The sequence below is a fragment of the Lontra canadensis genome, unplaced genomic scaffold (genome assembly GCF_010015895.1).
Source record: "Lontra canadensis isolate GAN:19392208 unplaced genomic scaffold, GSC_riverotter_1.0 scaffold44, whole genome shotgun sequence".
Classification (NCBI taxonomy): Eukaryota; Metazoa; Chordata; class Mammalia; order Carnivora; family Mustelidae; genus Lontra; species Lontra canadensis.
In genome coordinates, this window is record NW_022631038.1 from 14,247,817 (window position 1) to 14,260,585 (window position 12,769).

The window sequence follows — 12,769 nt, forward strand, 5'->3', positions numbered from 1 at the left end:
AAAATCTTTGTGATTATTCTTTGTAAATTCAGTATTTATGTGCAGGAGGCCATTATTTGCATCATTGACCCAATTCTTCACCACTTCCTGTAACTAAGCCCTTGGACATGTGGTTTTGCAAACCCCTTTCTAAAGAGGGGGTATCTTTCCCTGCCTCTTGACTTTAGTTTGGATATTTTACTTGCTTTGGTCCTTAGAGTCTGGTCAAAGGGACAGTGTGCAGTTCTGAGCCTAGATCTAAAGAAGCCTCATACGTTTCTGCCTGTGTTTGTGTGCTCTGCCAATTGCCATGAGAAGAATATGTCCCTGGTCCCTCGAAGAAGATGAGGGACATGTGGAGCAGAGCCACTCCAGTCCAGCTGCCCCAGCTCTGCCAAGCCTAAATCAGCTGGCTCCCATTTGACCCGCAGATATGTGGGTTAAGTCCATCCCCGTCAGCAGAACACCCAGCCAAGCCATGTGAATGAAATAAATGTGTTATTATGTAGCAATGAGGTTTTGATGTAGTTTTTGATATACAGCCAATTAAACACCCATTGGTTCACTAAGACTAAGTTATCTTCTAGGGAAAAGGACAGAGATTTCAGTTTTGAATGGATTTTTCCTTTTGTCCCTGTGCTTTTCTATGTGTTTCCTTTCTTGGTCCAATTTCCAAAAGTAAATTGTTCAAGAGTTGCAAATATGAAATTCTCTGTATGGCACCTCAGATTATCTGAATAAAAGGCTCAGTAGAAATCTAACAAATAATGTTTTAGTGAAAATGTTTACTTCTCACTGAGATGTAGATGAGGAATTCTGTTAGGATCACATGCTTTCTTGTTTATTGTCTCTTATAAATAGACTGATCTATAAGTATATGCAAAAGGCAGGAACAGGGCATGATATTTCACCAAGAGCCTTAGTGTGTCACCCAGCTTTGGGAGACTTTTAGGATAATTCTGAGCTAACAATTCCATATAACACACATTAAATATATACCACATGTAAGGCAAATGTAAGGTCCTAGGGAAACTGAAACGAACAAGACATGGTAGCTCCCTTCTAATGATCTAGTAAAGGAAATGACATGCAAATTACTCATGATACCATATTTCATTAATTCTGTAACACTTTTTTTTTTTTGGTACTTTTTCATATGTTGAAATTGATGGTTTGTCATAGTTAATAGTGTTTTTTTCATTCTGTGGTATGTAGGATAATGATGCAGGTTATACTTGATATCCTCTTATAGCTAAGAAAATACAGAAATAAGTTGCTAGAACAGTGTATACACTGTGTCATACGATCAAAAAGCAAGGAGGTGTTACTTCTAGAAAACACAGATGGAGATCTCATGGGGGGAGAAGCCCATGAGATGGATTTCAGTAAGAAAAAGTACGGGAATAAAGACCACACAAGTCAGTTGATTCCTAAACTTCCTTTTTTTTTTTTTTTTTAAAGATTTTATTTATTTATTTGACAGAGATCACAAGTAGGCAGAGAGGCAGGCAGGGGTGGGGGGGGAAGCAGGCTTCCTGCCAAGCAGAGAACCCGATGTGGGGCTCGATCCCAGGATCCTGGGATCATGACCTGAGCCGAAAGCAGAGGCTTTAACCCACTGAGCCACCCAGGCACCCCGATTCCTAAACTTTCTATCACCAAGGACTACTTTTATTGCTTATCTCTTCTCCTGTTCAGTGTTGTTGTCGTCAAAATGACTGTCATGATAAATAAATTTGTATTTATCAAGAGATACTTTACTTCTCCATTTCATAGCAAAAGCCATACATTACTGGTAATCAGAATTTTTTTTTTTTAAGATTTACTTATTTATTTTTAGAGATAGAGAGACAGAAGAGAGAGAAAGAGCGTGTGGCGGGGGAGGGGTTGAGGGAGAGAAAGAATATGGAGCAGACTCCCCACTGTGCACGTAGCCTGATGTGGGGCTCAGTGTCACCACCCTGAGATCATGACCTGAGTTGAAATCAAGAGTCGGACACTTAACCGACTGAGCCACCCTGGATCCTATTAATCGCAATTTCTAATCAGAGGAGATAATCAGTATTCTCAGATTAAGTTAGCATTTTTGGCCAGAACCCAAGAAATTTAACATTTTAGTCTCTGAAGTTATTGTTCCAGGAAACTTTAATCTGTAGTAGGATTTTTGAAATATTGACAAAAATTCATCATAAGAAAACAGACATGGGACCCATGCTTTGTGATCCTTAATATGGTCTGCCTGGTGCTTTGAGTGAAAGAGGAAAGATTAGAGAAGATGAGACAGGGATTATGAGAGGACCAGCTCATAGAGAGTCTTGAATGTCATACTTAGGAATTTAGACTTTTATTATAACTATCTCTGAAAACATCATTAGCTTGAGTATAAAAGGACAAATAGAATGAATTTGGTTTCCAAAAAAAAAGGAAGAAGAAGAAGAAAAAGAAAAAGAAGAAGAACTTATATATAAGAAATGAAACCTGGATGACTAAATTCCCACCAGAAGAACACAGACATGCCATAGCTTGTTTGCTCACCTATAGTGCACCAGCTGCCAATAAGACAGGTGTAGGAGGAATGCATAAGTAGCACCATCAATTCTATCTTTCTGTTGTGAGGATTCTAAGCAAAGTATTGTGTAATAGTCAGAGCTTAAATTCTGGAGTTAGACCACCTAGGTGCATGTTCTGACTCTACTGCATTCTAGTTCTGTGGCTTTAGGTGAGTTATTGAAGATCTTTGACCTTCAGTTTTCTTTTTCATAAATGGAGAAAATGGAATTATCAATATTAGCTGATATTTGTAAGAATGATGTAATTTTTGTAAGTTGTCTGGTGCATAGTTACCAGGACTCCGCACTTAATTAGTTTCTTTTAGTACTTGCTTAGAAATCCAAAAGGATGTGTGAAGCAGAGGCAAGAAAAAAATTAAATTTCCTTACCTCCCACAGCACACTGACAAGTCCTTGAGACAGGCAGAGTGACAGTTCTCTCAGAACTCAGCTGCCTCGCTGTTAATACTTTGCTAAGGGCAAAAGGCAATCGTAGCCTGACCCCCAGAATCCTGTAAGTCTACTTCAGCATAAAAATTCCCTTGGAAACTTCTTTTATCTCTACTCACAAGATATATGTTGGCAATCATCCCCAAGCATATGACCCCCAATATACATCTGAAGGGTCTCATGACTAAGTTTTTATTAGACGGTAACAAATGACCTTTTATCAACAATAACTAGCCCCTCAAAATCATGGAAACCTTGCTTCCAAAATTCCTTAGCGATTTCCGCTATCCCTAACCCCCTCCCAACTTGAAAGTACATAGTGGGCCACTCCGCACGCCCCAGGGCAACGCTTTCTGCCCATAGGTCCTGTCCCCGTGCTGTCATAAAACCACCTTTTGCACCAGAGACATCTCAAGAATTCTTTCTTGGCCGTTGGCTCTGAACCCCAACATCTTTCCTACATCAAAAAGACTGCATGGTGGTGTAGAACAATAAATTCAGTCTTCTCTCTTCTCATCATGTCCTAAGATGCCAAACTGGCTGGTAATCAAAACCCTAAGGAGAAAACATATGCTCCAGACACCAGCTTTGTCTTGGCAATGATCTGCCTTTAACTTGACGGTAAATAGGAGGTGACAGCTGAATCTGGTGTGGAGATTCCAGGAGGGTGGTTCTCCAGGAGGACTTTAACTAGAAGCTCATCTATTGCAAATAAATTGTTGTAAATACCGGAGAGTAGGCGGTAGAGGGTCTTGCAGAAGAAAGTCCTGGAATTCCTGGACAGGGCTGAAAATAAAAAGTGAGAATAATGTTGATAGTATATCCTATTGATGAGACCGTGGCTGCCATCACTACCTCTACTCCACAAGTTTCTTTAGCAATTCCTTTTAATCCACCATATTTGAAATCGGCACTGTCCAAAGTTTTTTTCCATGAATGTGCTTAAATATATGCTGAACAATAAAAATTATACCTTATCTTTGTCGTGCGTTTTTGGACTGTTTAATGTGCTTTCATCTTTACAATTTCATGTTTCCCATATGACCTTTTGAAGAAAGTGGGGTATTACTATCCCCCTTTTCCATATGAGGAATCTAAAGTGGCACGTGGCCCAGGGAGCCTACTTAATTAGTGGTCACGGTTAGTAAGTGGAAGAGGGTCCTGCATTTTGACTGACATTTGAGTCTACTGGATCTTTGTCTTTATATGAAGATTTCTATTTTCTCAGTAGACAGTAATAGTCATGATCCATCCCCTTTTTGGAGGATTTTTCCTCTGATATTAATTATATTTTCTTATTCAACAGTTTTATTTCAGGCCTTGCTGCTTCTAGGGTCACAAGAGACTAACATTTGCTATTTTTCATCCTGCATAGTTTTGGGAGGATGTTATGGAAAATTGGCAGCGTATCACTTCCTTCATCCGGTTTGATCCCAGGCTTTCCGGAGACTAGAGACTTGAACTTCTCATCTGTGAGAGTGGGATGAGGGTTGAATTATTGAACACCTGGTCAGAGTTAGATTTCTCTCTCTTTTTTTTTTTTTTCACAACTTATGTCTGTTCACCTTCTGATCTTTACTGACTAGGACATTGGCTATCACACAATTGATTCCCTTCCTTTTATTCTCTGGAAACTGTCAAATAGAGTAAAATTCACTGTCCTTCACAAGAAACAAAACTCTCTTCTCTGGTTCAGAGAGTGTCACATTCCTTCCATGTTACTCAGCATTTTACAGTCACTTTGAGGCATAGAACACCACCACCCCATTTTTGTCCCTTCTCATTTTAAACAGGAAATCACCTCTGAGAAACCCTTGGGTGAAGAAAAACAATGGTATGAAATCTTACTTAAGACATCTCATGAAAGTTACAGTAGCTTTTTGCAAAAACCTGTGTTCTCATCCTTTTACTCTAATTCTATTCAGATAGTAATAGCATTTTATTAGCAATCGTGTCAATGATTGGTCAAATCACCTCTCTAACGTTTCAAAAGGGCCAGTTTGGTTATCTCCATTACAAGCCATCCTCAAATTTAGTGGCTTATAACAACAGTCATTCATTTGCTTATGATTTTGTAATTCGGGCAGGCAAAAGAAGTCATTGGGGTAGTGGTTCTAGTCATCTCTCTCAGAGTTTCTCATGCAGCTGTTGTGGCCTGGAGGCTTGAATGGGGCAGGGATGTTCAAGATAGCTTCTGTACTAAGTTGAAAAGTACCTCCCAGAATTTCATGTTTACCCAGAACCACAGAATGTGATGTTATTTGGAAAAGGGTCTTTGCAGTTGTAATTATCTAAAATAAGATCATGCTAGAGTAGAATGGGCCCTAAAATGGGCCCTCAAAATGACCACTGTCCTTTTAAGAAGAGAAGAGGAAGAATGCCATGTAACAAGAGACACATTTTAGAGTCAGGTCACTGTAAGTCAAGGAACCCTGAAGATTGCTGGCAGTCATCAGAAGCTGGAAGAAGAACACATTCTCCCTCAGATCCTCCAGAAGGAACCAGCCCTGCTGACCAGTTTGATGTTGCACTTGTAGCCTCCAGAAGTGTAAGTGAATAAATTTTCTATTGTTTTAAGCCACCCAGTCACAGCAGCCCTGGGAAATGAAGGTAAATCTGCCCTAAAATCCAGGTAAATCTTAGTTGGAATTGCTGAAATGGCTGGGGACTGACCAGCCCCACCTCACTGCCCCAAACTCCCATTCCCCCTGCCATCTCTCCTGGTCTCTCCCTCCATGTGGTCTCTCCACCAGAGTAGCTGGGCCTCTTTATGTGGAGGCTTCATGTTGCAAAAGAGTGAAAGTGGAACCTACCAGACATCCTCTGGATTAGGCCCAGAGCTATCACTAGCTTCCTTCTGCCATGTTCTGTTGGTTAAGGCACACTGCTGAGCCGCTCAGGTTCAGGAGGAGGAAACAGACTCCACTTGTCAATGGAGAGTGGCACACATACATGGGGATGAAGGAATTGTTGATGTCCATCTTTGGAGTCAGTCTACAAGGACTGTAGCTACCTGAGTTTGAATGAGTATTTTTTTCCGTGATACACCTCTTAGCACAACTTACTATGTAGGCTTAACAAGACTTCTTACACTGACGATCTTCTAAATGTTCAAGTCATGTCTTTGAATGTCAGCCAGCCTACGCCTCTGTATCAGCCCCTCCCAGCTGGGCGAGCAGAGGTGCAGGGGTCAGGCAGCCCACACTGAGATTCTAGGATCTAGGATTCAGCATGGGAGTGGGGTGCAGTTGCCTGTGGGAGAGGTACTGTGGCATTACTTGTGTCAGAAATGATTGTTTCCGTGAGGTCAGTTCTGACCACAGTCCATACCACTCTCCAAACTAGAGCTTTAGGATGACAGTGCCTTTCAGTGAAAGATTGTAATGTTGATACAAACGAGACAATGTATATGACCAGGTGAAATAGAAGTTGCTGCAAGGATAAAAATCCACCGCCGAGGTCCCTGCCATGAGCTCCTGCTGGAAGATGGCAGCTGCAGAGCTGACACTGCTGGAGAAGTCCCCGGGGCAGAAGAAAGGGAACAAAGACAGTGCTCAGAACGAGCGCCAGGTTCCAGTTCTTCAAACAAACAATGGTCCATGTCCAACAGGACTGACTACTGCCAGCTTATCTTGTCAAGCAGGTGAACAAAGAAGATTTGCTTGGGAGCGCTGCAAAAGAAAAAGCAATTGTTCAGCAGTGGTTGGAATACAGAGTAACTCAAGTACATGGACACTGCAATAAAGGCAGTATCCGTCTCCGTTGGAGGATCTTAATTCCCGTCTTGAAGATAAAGTCTACCTTACAGGATTTAACTCTACCTTAGCAGATATCCTACTGTACTACAGACTTGATTGCTTTAGAGTTGACCTGACAGTTCCCGAAAAGGAGAAACATCTTAATGTGTCTTGCTGGTTTTGTCACATTCAGCACTATCTAGGGATTAGGAAACATCTGTCTGTTGTCCTCTTTATCAAGAACAGGCTATATACTAATTCCCACTAGAAGCTATTAATGATAGAAGCATGATCACAAATGTTTTAAATGGAATGTGTATTCTGGACTAGAGAACCAAGATAAATAGGTACACAGTCATTCTTTATTTGCTGAAGTTGATGGAATAAACATGTCTGAAAAAAAAATCAATGGCTGAAACTTGACTTGAGAGTTTTAGAGGGCACAGGTATTGAACTCGAGTTCGTCTGAATTCTAAATCCCTGTACTTCCACTATAAACTGCACAGTATTTTATGAAGTACTAAAATGTCTGTGGAAGAACTTAAAAGATGGGTTAAAAAAAGAAGCTATAACTTAATGTTATTAAGAAATGGAATGACATTGTAGGGTAACGCAATATGTCTCTTTCTCAGGCAACATAATTTTTTTCTCTTAAAAATATATTATTGAGGGTGCCTGGGTGGCTCAGTGGGTTTAAGCCTCTGCCTTTGGCTCAGGTCATGATCTTGGGTCCTGGGTTTGAGTTCCGCATCGGGCTCTCTGCTCGGCGGGGAGCCTGCTTCTTCCTTTCTTTCTCTGCCTGCCTTTCTGCCTACTTGTGATCTCTCTGTGTCAAATAAATAAAATATATATTTTTTAGAGATTTTATTTATTTATTTGACAGGCAGAGATCACAAGTAGGCAGAGAGGCAGGCAGAGAGAGAGAGGAGGAAGCAGCCTCCTCACTGAGCAGAGAGCCCGATGCGGGGCTCGATCCCAGGACACTGAGATCATGACCTGAGCCAAAGGCAGAGGCTTTAATCCACTGAGCCACCCAGGCGCCCTATAAATAAAATATTTTAAAAAATATATATATATATTATTGATATCTGACAATACAAAAAAAGATATGTATTCTACATGTAAATAATAATATAGGGGCACTTGTGTGGCTCAGTCAGTTGAGCATCTGACTCTTGGTTTTGGCTCAGGTTATGATCTCATGGTCATGAGATTGAGCTCGCGTTGGGCTCCACACTCAGTACAGAGTCTGCTTAGAATTCTCTCCCCCTCTCCCTCTGCCCCTCCTTCTCTTTCTCTCACTCTCTCTCTCTTAAATAAATAAATAAATCTTTAAAATGATAATAATATTATAAAGTGTGGACCCACACCTAACATAAGAAGTGGAACATTGACAATATCATTGCCTCAAACTTCTTCCCCTTCTCCATCTAGATCTTCATCTAGGGACACCTGGCTGGCTCAGTTAGAGGAGCCTGTGACTCTTGGTCTTGGGGTCACGTGTCTGAGCCCCACATTGGGTGTAGAGATTAATTAAATAAGTGAAACTTAAAAAAAAAAAGTAGATCTCTATCTGATCTTTAACCACAAGTCTGAATTTTGTTTTATCATTGCCTTGGTTGTTAGGGAAACTAGATCTTCAGGTTTGAATTAAAAGGGGGAAATCTTGCTTGGCTAATAGTTAACTCCAAAACAGTTTTCTGGTTATTAACATATTAACTCATCTGCTCTTTGCACATCCTATAAAAGTGTGGCATCGACACCTACATGATAAGCAGCCTCTAGAAGTGCAGTGATTTCCTGACTGCTGGGTTTGCGATAAGGCCTCACGGTTAACCAGATGCAATAACTTCCTTCATCTGGTCTCACACAGGCACTGTGAGCCCAGGATACACTCAAAGACTTTCCTTCTCATTCTGTTGTTAAATTGCATCTCTGTCTTCTTCTTGGGTGTCTGGGTCAGCTATACTCCGGCTTGCATCTGTAGATTCTAGAAGACTGGGGAGTCTAAAGCGTTTGGGGCCTGAAAATGTGACAGCCATGGGGCTGTAGCAGCAGAACTGTATGATGTAATTTGCATAATCTGTTTTCCAAGAAAATCACAGCAGCATGGAAAAGTTTATCAGGAATATGCCAGATCTCAGAGGTAAAGAGTCCGCCTGGGATATATTTGCTGTTGAGTTACTTCAGGGGTGTATAAATCATGCAAATTCTGTTATGATCACTTTCAATGCAGACAAATACATTTTTTTCCACTTGGAGAGTTTTTAATTTCATTTCCCTTTTTTAAGAGTAAAATGATATGCACATGGGTTTTTTGTTGTTGTTGTGCAGAAAATTTAATAATAAGGTATACTATTACCTCCTCTCCCATCCACAGTACAATTTCCTAGAGTCAATCAACTATCAGTAGTTTTCATTTCTAGTTCTTCTGGGGGCCTCCTGAATATCCTTAAATAATATGCCATCCTTGACTTATCAGAAATACGGTTTATTCATTCGTCCTTATTGAATTTTGATGTTATTTCATTTTTTTGAATGGTTGCAACTACAGAGTCTTTGACCTTGTAACTTATTACTCTCCCCCCTGAGAGACATGCCTGTTCCTCAGACATACCAGGTTTACTTCTGCCTCAGTTTCCTTGTGCTTGCTGTTCCCACTGCCTGGAATACATTTCCTCCAGATATGCCCGTACTCCCCTCCCTCTAGTCTTCACTTCAGAGTCCTTTCAAGAAGACAGAGCTGGGAATAAAATCCAGACACCAGATCCAGAGCCCCCACATGCTCAAGTCAAGGTAGATAATACTGCATTTTGTTCTATACTTATATTAAAATCTTCCCTGAGTGGATTCTTAAAGTTTGAAAATGAATAATCTGTTTTTATACTCTATACTAGGATTATTGTCCTTTTTTCAGGTCCCAACTCATAATTTCTTGCCAATCAGAGGAGACTGTTCCCAGATGCTTCTTTCCTTTGTGCTCAGCTTTGTTTACCTCCCTTTCTGATCCTAGAGGCTGGTGAGACTGTAGTCAGTCAGAGCTGGCCCTGCCTTCACTGAAATGACCCATGGTGGTCCCTCTCCTATTCTCTTTGCTGTTACAGATTTATGCCTTTACTGCCATTTGGTTGGCATCTCAAGTATAGTGGGATATGGGCAGAAAGGAGTAGAACAAGGGAGGGAAAGAAAATACCAGTGTTCAGGGCACCTGGGTGGCTCAGTGGGTTAAGCCTCTACCTTCGGCTCAGGTCATGATCTCAGGGTCCTGGGATCAAGCCCCGTATCAAGCTCTCTGCTCAGCAGGAGCCTGCTTCCCCCTCTCTCTGCCTGTCTCTCAGCCTACTTGTGATCTCTCTCCCTCTCTCTCCCTCTGTCAAATAAATAATCTTTAAAATAAATAAATAAATAAATAAATAAATAAATAAATAAATAAATAAAAAGAAAGTACCAGTGTTCAGTGACTCATCTTAAACTGGAAGCCCCCCCAAAATAGAGTTTTTAAAATTTTATTTTAAAATGATACTCTGGTGGGGCACTGAGTGGCTCAGTCGGTTAAGCATCTGCCTTTTGTTCAGGTCATGATCCCAGGGTCCTGGGACCGAGCCCCACATTGGGCTCTTTGCCCAGCAGGGAGCCTGCTTCTCTCTCTCCCTCCGCGTGCCACTCCCCTGTTTGTGTTCTCTCTGTCAAATAAGTAAAAGTAAAATCTTTAAAAAAATAAAATAATTCAAAAATAAAATGAGAATCTGGAACAAAAACAGGGAGAGGAAAATCTAGCATTTATTGAATGGTTTCCCATGTGCCAGACACCGAAATAAGTACTTCTCCCATATCAGCTGCTGGAAAGTTTATGTCAGTCTGAAAGTCTAAAGGGTCTGATGGTGGAATGAGAGGAGGATTTCAGACACTTGAAACCTTTTCTTTGTACCACTTGTGTGACGTTTGGGACCCTCCACTGCTCTCTCACAGGGGTGGTTCAGATCAAAAGACCTAGGATAAATGGAGTGTGGGGACACTGAGGCATATGGACTCCTTAAGGAGCAGCCATGGCTTTTGTGGACAGCCTTCTGGATTGTCTGTCAGCCCATGGGCAGGTAGCAGCTTTGCATCTGTCAGTGTCATAACCCCAGACAGAAGCCATGTGGCCTTGGGTTTACTATCATGAAGGGATATATAGCTTTTATTTTTGAGGGGTGGAAAAGAGTAAATGATGGTAAAGTACGTTTGAAAAGTGGTGAATATTGGTAGGTTACACCCATGTATGTCCAATTCCCAATATTTTCTGAAATAATTATATAAAATGATTAATTTACATATCTCTAAAAGAAGCCCGAGGATAGCTAATGATGCAAACACAGTTTAGAGTTCATTAGATTTGACTACTGTTCACGTTAATATAAAATAGAATAAAAAGACTTGCAAAACCCTAAAAAGAAAGCCAGGCTCTGTCATTCCTAACAATATTCTGAAAATTCCTAAATGTAGCTTTGATGAAATTTGGGTGCAGGAAGAAGTATTTCCCAAACTGCCTGGCTTTTTCTGTTTGTCTTAAGATGTTATTTATTTATTTTAGAGAGAAAGAGAGAACACAAGTTGGAGGAGAGGGGTAAAGGCAGAGGAAGTGGGAGAAGCAGACTCCCCACTGAATAGGGAGACTGACTCAGGGCTCAATCTCAGGACTCTAGGATCATGACCTGAGCCAAAGGCAGATGTTTAACTGACTGAGCCACCCAGGCACCCCCTGACTTTTTTCTTTTTTCAATTTTTATTTACTTGTATTTATATTCAAGTATAATTAACATTCAGTGTTATTTTCAGTGTTAGTTTCATCTGTACAACATAATGATTCAATACTTCGATACATTTTTTGGTGCTCATCAAAATGTGTACTCTGAATCCCCTTTATCTAGTTCACCCATCCCCCTGCACACCTCACCTCTGGCAACTACCAGTTTGTTCTCTGCATTTAAGAGTCTGGGTTTTGTTTATCTCTTTTTTTCTTTGTTCATTTGTTTAGTTTCTTAAATGCCGCATATGAGTGATTAATAGACAAATTATCAAAGACAATTAGACAAAAAATAGACAAATTATCAATGAATCTAGGAGGTATAATGCTAAGTGAAATAAGTTAGAATAAGTTAGAATAAGAATAATTTTGTCTTATTCTAACTTATTTCACTTAGCATTATACCTCCTAGATTCATTGATGTTGTAAATGGAGAGATCTCATTCTTTTTTATGGTTGAGTAATATTCTATTGTATATATGTATTGTATTTTCTTTATCCGTCTACTGATGGACACTTGACTATCTTCCATATCTTCATTGTCATAAATAATGCTGCAATAAACATAGGGGTTCGGATAGCTTTTGGAATTAGTGTTTTCATTTTCTTTGGGTAAGTATCCAGTAGTGGAACTATTGGATCATACGGTAGTCCTATTTTTAATCTTTTGAGAAGCTTCCATCCTGACAGACTACCTGACTCATTCTTTGTATTAGGACAAGTTAGGATGGGAAAGGTCTTGCCTAAGACACAGCTGGAACTGTAGGAACAGAAACTGGCAGATTTCAAAAACCCTCTGGGCAGCTGCAGAATTATATTTTGTAGCAAACACATTAAAATAACTTCCAATCCATGTGTTATGGGGCAAATGAATCGCTTCTGTACTGTCTTCAGAAATGCAAATTAAGTCATTTTTCAAAGGGAAAAGAAGTTGCAGAAATTCTAAGGTTGACTACCTCCTGATAAGCTCTATTCCCAAGCAGACAAGTGTATTGGAATTACTTTAAGAAGGTTGTCAGCTTTTCCTTGTTTGGGTCTAAATGAACTCCTAATATAAAAATGTTCCTGAATTAGACCTTGGCAGTCCCCTGCTTACAGATGGCTTGAGTTCCCCAAATTGGATTCTAACCCAGTTGTTAGGAAATAAGAATACATTTTGCAGTGAAACTATGTTATACATGATGGTTGGAGTCCCAGGCCAGCCCACAAAACTCTGTTTAACTACCAGTGTTCTAAAAGGAATATTACAGGGGCACCTGGGTGGCTTA

General features: G+C 40.3%; 1 pseudogene; it reads left to right on the forward strand.

Annotated features, from left to right (window-relative positions):
* The first annotated feature begins 6,446 nt into the window (after positions 1–6,446).
* LOC116876182 lies at positions 6,447–6,983 on the forward strand (annotated as a pseudogene).
* Positions 6,984–12,769: the final 5,786 nt, after the last annotated feature.